Source organism: Cryptotermes secundus, unplaced genomic scaffold (assembly GCF_002891405.2).
Source record: "Cryptotermes secundus unplaced genomic scaffold, Csec_1.0 scaffold1990, whole genome shotgun sequence".
Classification (NCBI taxonomy): Eukaryota; Metazoa; Arthropoda; class Insecta; order Blattodea; family Kalotermitidae; genus Cryptotermes; species Cryptotermes secundus.
The window spans coordinates 51,219-57,457 of record NW_019742008.1 but is presented as its reverse complement, the minus strand read 5'-3'; the positions used below and the strand labels follow the sequence as shown (position 1 = coordinate 57,457).

Sequence of the window (6,239 nt, the reverse complement as noted above, 5' to 3'; positions counted from 1 at the left end):
GTAACGGACGAAGAATAGTCGCTGAAAGAAGAGTAGCCGAAACAACGGGAGACACTGCAAGCACAGATACGGGACGGAAAAGGGACGGGGGTGCATCGTTAGGCTATTCGAGACGAACAGCCTTCAGGAGGGAGCAGTGTGATATGTTGAGCTATGGATGACGCTCCTCCCCCCCGCCAGCCGAAATTAGCCGATCGGAGCCGAAGTTAGCCGAGTCCCACCATCCTGGTAACTATGCAACGCGAGTCAACAGCCGTGACGTCACCAAGGGGTAACAGCGTTGCTAGGCTATACGCCACGTCACAGTAGGTACGTGGCGGGCGATCCTAGCAACAGCGAACGGAATAAAAGCCGACCGAGCAGCAAGCGAGAGTAAGTGTGTTATCAACAGATCTCAATGTAGCAGCCTGTGGGTGTGCGATAACTAAGAAGTCATAGAGCGGAAGACTTATTGTGTGCTTTCGAGACTTGGTGAGTGCTGTAGTACAGTTATATCTGGAGAGTGTAATTCAGGGAGATTTGTATAGCTCCCGCGTTGTTAATACGTGAAGACTCCTGAAGGTAGTGTGAAGAGATTTGGTTGTAGGGTTTGTAAAGTATGGAAACCCGTAATATTGCGATAAGTAATTGTAGCCGATATTTGTAGATTGTTCAATAAACCAATTAATGATCTCTACGGCGTATTCAGTATCGAAACACGTTACAATATATTCTGGTGAACATCAATCTGAAAAGAAGTGTTTGGGCATTCACATGACAGTTGTTATCATATTAGATTAAATTTGTTTTGGTTGTTACCTTTCAGTAACGCTTCTAAAACTCCAAACTTCATTAATATCGGTTCATCCAAAGTAGAAGAGCTAAGTTATTCAGCCATCAACTTTTCTGTAATTGAAGCAACTCGTGAGCTGTTTCAGTAATACCTAGTAGAACCTGTTTCAATACACTGGTTCTGTTCTGATTTCCATCTATGGCAATTAATTTGTCTGAAAACTTCATCATAATATGATCATATTCAGACCACATACACCGATCAAAGTAGCCTGATACATCTTGAAGATCATATGTTCTGACACTTTGTCTTGCCCAGCATTGCTCTCTAGTGAGAGTTAAGAAGTGGCACAAGACACCTATTTTCTTGTCATTGAAAATGAGAAACCCTTCGATACTGAGAATACAAACACCTGCAGCACACGTAGTAAAGACAAGCAGCGGCACGCACACAGGAAGACTACACAGAATAACACCTGTACAGTGCTGGAAACAAGAACCAGCCGCTCCAGCACTATAGACATAGGGCGATTAACCCTGAAAATTTTTAATTTAAATTTTAAAATTTAGAAAAAAAATTAAAGGATTTAAAATTAGAATTCAAGATTTTATAGTGCTAATTCAGGGAAATCAAAATTAACGTGTGTAACAAAAATAATCTATAAACCAGACAGATATCAACGAAGTAGATGTTAATAATAACAAGGAAAGGAACAATGTGTTTTTAAATGTTAAATTTTAAACTAAGTGCATTGTAACAGCAACGTGAGTGTATACACTTGATGATGGCCGTTTGAGGCCGAAACATGTAGTGTAAAAGAGAGCAAGATCAAGGAGATATGATATATTGTTTGCGCTTGGGACGGAGTTTATACCATTTATTTCATAGTATAAAGAGAGAGAAAAAATACGTTGAGGGGAAGGATCAAATAATCATAATAAAAGCAATCTCCAGTGTACCCAGAGAGATTGGATAGGCTAGGGTAGAGACTACGCCAAAGAGGTTAGGAGAATTAGTGTAACGAGTAATGGCCGAGGTTGCCAGTGTGGTAAATATGGTTTTTGTTGTATTGCGTATTATGATTTGCTGGTAGTATGCGGAGCACTCATATTTATTGTTTATTGTTGTGACCATTGCTTTTGTGATAAACATTCTTAAGCTTGTAGTATTTATAGTTTTAGGAGCAGAATATTTAAAGGTGAAACGTTATGATAAGATAGGGCAAAACTGTGAAATGAATAGGAGAGGAAAAATTCACGTCGAACGATTAAACTTGTATACCCGCACGAGTCTAATTAGGAGAAGAAAAGAGAGACAGACCCGAGTCAGACACCATAGAAGGGGAGATCACAATGAAGTCTTAGCCTGATAAAGTAAAGACGCTCTGTAGCCCATACTGAAAATCGGCATTGTTATTACTGTAAATATTATTGTAAATAGGAGGTAAATGGAAGTGTAAATAGAATCAGTGTACATAGGACAGGACAGAGATGGTGCTTCGAGTGGTAGGGAATGAAGAGAAGACAGCCTCAAGCCATCCGTTCTAAGCGAGAGATTAGAATGAAAGTAAGAATCAGTTATCGGACCGCTATTATGTAAAGCTGACAAACGTCGGCATTTCTATATTGTAAATACGAGTTTAAATAGACAGGTGTAATTAGGATAGAATGTACCAGAGTTGTGATTCACCCCACGCACTAACCCTCCCCAGACCAATCCGGAGCTATCCCAGTCCCGACGAAGGCAGAACTGACCCCAGGCAACCAACATCAGCTGTATGCAACGAAGAAGGTTCGGAGCCAAGGGAATCATAGTTGAGGGTAATCAATTAACACACCAGTCTTGGGGGCGTGACAAGTAGTGGCTAGAGACGGGTTAGAACCTACAGGCCCGCCTTTACGCCATTACAAAGTGGTGCCACTGACGGAGGGGCCAGCCAACCAAGGGATGGCGACTGAGTAATTTAGTATTATTCCATTAGCCCCCCCTTTCAGGCGCAGCATATGGTGGCAGCGGTGGGATTAACCAAAGAGAATGGGCTGACGGAATGAATGAGTAAAATGTTTTTACCCACCCTTGCCATCGAAGCATTACATATGGCAGCAGCGGTAGAATATCGAACCCCACCTGTCGCCGAAGCATTACAAACAGCATGCATTTTTCCCACATCCAGGCTCGTCATAATTTCAAAATTAAAGTGGTTCAAAGCTGGGATAAAAGTACGTTGCTGGCTAACTACAGGCAGAAAGAAGTCATCCTGAAATTCCAAAAATAAACCAGTTAGTTGTTTATTCAAACAGTGCTAGAGTCGATTTGCCAATGCATGTAACACCTGACACACCAATTATAAGCCACATATTTATGTATGTGTAATATAGGCCTATTAAGATAAAGTATATCACATTATTACATCAGGTATCTGGAACTGCCTAACTGAATCTCGCCTAGTCCATCCAATGTTAAATCTAACCAATTGCTAATAAATTAGTTATCCAAATGAATCGAGCAGAAATTCCTTTCAGATTATTTCGGATGGCCCAGTGACCTGGGTACTATGAAGTTAGTATCCACCGTGTGAGCATTCTCTCTCTCTCTCTCTATCTCAGCACACCGACCTGACTTCACCATCAGGACCTCCCGAACTTGTGCGCGTGCCGCTTGCTATGTCACACATTCTTAAGCCTTTGTTTTAAATTAACGAACACGAATGAGCGACATGGCTTCCATTGAAGTCGTTCTGTATGCCACTCTTTCCTTGATCGTATATACTGCAAATTGCGAGTCAGCGAGATTCTCATTAAGACTACCGTCTTCTAGGATTATCAGGCCTTGCTGTTTGGTACATAGGTGTCAGCGTTTCAGAGGAATCTCTTGCCTCCTTTTTCAGGATAGATTAGTGACTATGACCTCGTGTAGTTTGGTTACGGAGGATTCTGCAGTCTTCCATCTTCGTTGTAGAAGAGAGGGGTGTCTCACAGGTATATTGAAACGTTTCGGGGCCTCCTTCTTCAGGGTAGAACATGGATGTTAGCCGTATAGTATGTTAGATGTCTGCATGGAGGAATCTGATGCCTCCATTAACTTTTAAGAGGAATCCGTTGTCTCAATATTTAGGGTTAGAATAAAAAAGTGACGCCGTGTAGTTTACCAAATTACTCGACGAGAATCCCAGAAGACAATGATCTTTGCAGAAAAAAAGTAAAATTTGCCTGTGTAACTATATCGACTGCGCTTCTCGGGCTCCCTCAGTATTGTTTTCAGGAATCAGTATCCATTTAAAAGTTCTCGCCCATCTTAATACATAGGTCCATACCGTCCATACGGTCCATACTGAAACATTTTAAGGAGAGAAAGCGTAATGATTTCTTCCCAGATGTCGTTGGTGTTATTGACATTACATTAAAAAAAATCCCACGGCCAAATCATAACACCCAATATTGAAGTAAAAAAACAATCTTTTCCGAATTTGATATTTTCGTGAGAATGGCGACAGATGCTTTTTTTTTTTGTGGGGGAAAACTGATCGTAAATACAAAAAAGGCCTAGGCGACAGTTGACAAACAGGGGTGTTGGCAGACCCATCTGCTGCGCAGAATTAGTATTACATGTACACCAGTCCGTTCAGTACTCTCTGTGCGTCTGTGCCCTCTGTGTCGGCCGCGGTACCAAGACCACGAGCGCCAGTGACCAATATTCCCTCGAGGTCCTCGAGCGCCATGATTGTAACAAGCTGTAGCATCGTCGTCACGGTCTGTACCGGATATTACATTTGTAATAGAAGTGTGTAAGTTGTGGGTATTCTTTAGGGAATCATTCGAGAGAAATGCAGTTTCCTCATATTTTGAAAAAAATACGGTGTTCGTGATATTATTCCACTGTTGCAAGTTCTAGTTGGGATTCTTCTAAACTGAGCAGCGCCCATTCTGAGGGTCATGTTTCTAGTAGAATGCATATTTATGCCCTTTCTCGCCTGTTACACATACCAATCCGACATCTAAAGGAAGTAGTGAGAGCTGATCGTCTATGGTATGTATGCAGGGCATACAAATGCATTTTTGCGGCTCTGCGATGTAGATTTGTAGAGTAGGTTTGCTGTGTGTATGACGTAACTCCGTGCAGTATGTAGCCAGTTACTGACGTTTTGAAAGCAAGAGTCACTCAGAATGAGTGAACTAGCTGCTTTCAAAACTGAGCAACACTCTGTTAGACTACACAACGTGTAATAAAACACTAAGCTTCATAAACTCTGCTGGCTTCTGCTGTGAGAACAAAAATTCACATCAATGTGTTTGTTCACAATAATTAGTATATTTCCTTACAGACTTGGGCAAATATTCAGAGCCATGTACTGGTACACTAGGATTTTTGTAAATCAGTTCATATGCCACCCACAAAGCAGCACTTGTGATAAAATAAAGTTTCAAGGTTATGGAAGATTCTGCATTCTCTTACAACAGGAATGCTGAGAATTCTGCTACAGAGAGCTGAAGAAACATTTCGTGCTGTGACAGAAAGGATGGTGAGTGTTTTGTGCTTGTGTGCACAGACAATAATTTTATTGTCATCAGTCCTCATATTTTAAGAAACTAAACTTTTTATGCCAAGCTTATGTTAGTTTTCATAAGCCATCTGGAGAGTTTACATGGTTCTTCACATTATAACAGTTTCGTATATTATGTAGGAGAGGAATGAATTCAAGGAGAGTGGAATGGTTAGGTCATGTAGCACACATGTGAGAATGAGAAGTGTGTACAAAGATTTGGACAGAAGACGTGAAAGAATACAACCACTTGGGAGACAATTGTGAAGATGGGTTTTTTAAAGGTACAATGGGGGTTTTGGAATGGGTTTGTTTGTGTCAGGATGCAAAGTCATGATGGGCATGTGTGAACACAGTAATGAGTGCTTAGGTTCCATAAAGAGCAGATACATATTGTCTGTACTTCCACAGGGACCACAGGTTTCTCAGGAAGGTCTGCATTATGAACTTAACACGTCCTAAGATTATGAAGTCTGTAGAGAAGAAATCTGTACAGAGCAGCTGTTATGGGTTAGATGTAATGAGAAACAGCTACAGCAGGGAGAGCATATATTGTTTCATGTATGGTGTTATACAGCTATGACTGACAGAAGATGTGGTGCCTTTACAGAACTGTACAAATTCAGAGAAGGTTTTAGTGGGTCCACATGGTGAGACATACCCAGCAAGTCATAATGCAAACCAGGCCATGAATATAAAAGCTGAGGAAGTCTCAGATGCAGAAGGGGAAGCGGATCCTCTGCAAATAACAGTTCAGGAGATAAAGGCTGAACCTGAGGTGAGCTGTATGCTTCTGTATGTCCACTGTTAGGCAGATATCACAGATAGGCAGGAATTCCTGTTGCCTTTCTAATCTCCATCTGTCTGGCTGTCTGTCTGTGCACATGGAACAGCTCCACTGTGCTGCTGACTAGCCTTTGAAGACCT

The 6,239-nt window shown here is 41.4% G+C and overlaps 1 long non-coding RNA gene across 1 annotated transcript; it reads left to right on the top strand.

The window, feature by feature from the left end:
- The first annotated feature begins 4,421 nt into the window (after positions 1 to 4,421).
- On the top strand, positions 4,422 to 5,961 carry LOC111873009. The gene is made up of 3 exons (XR_002844330.2): positions 4,422 to 4,798; positions 5,094 to 5,291; positions 5,923 to 5,961. It is a non-coding gene; the product is annotated as an uncharacterized LOC111873009 (long non-coding RNA).
- Positions 5,962 to 6,239: the final 278 nt, after the last annotated feature.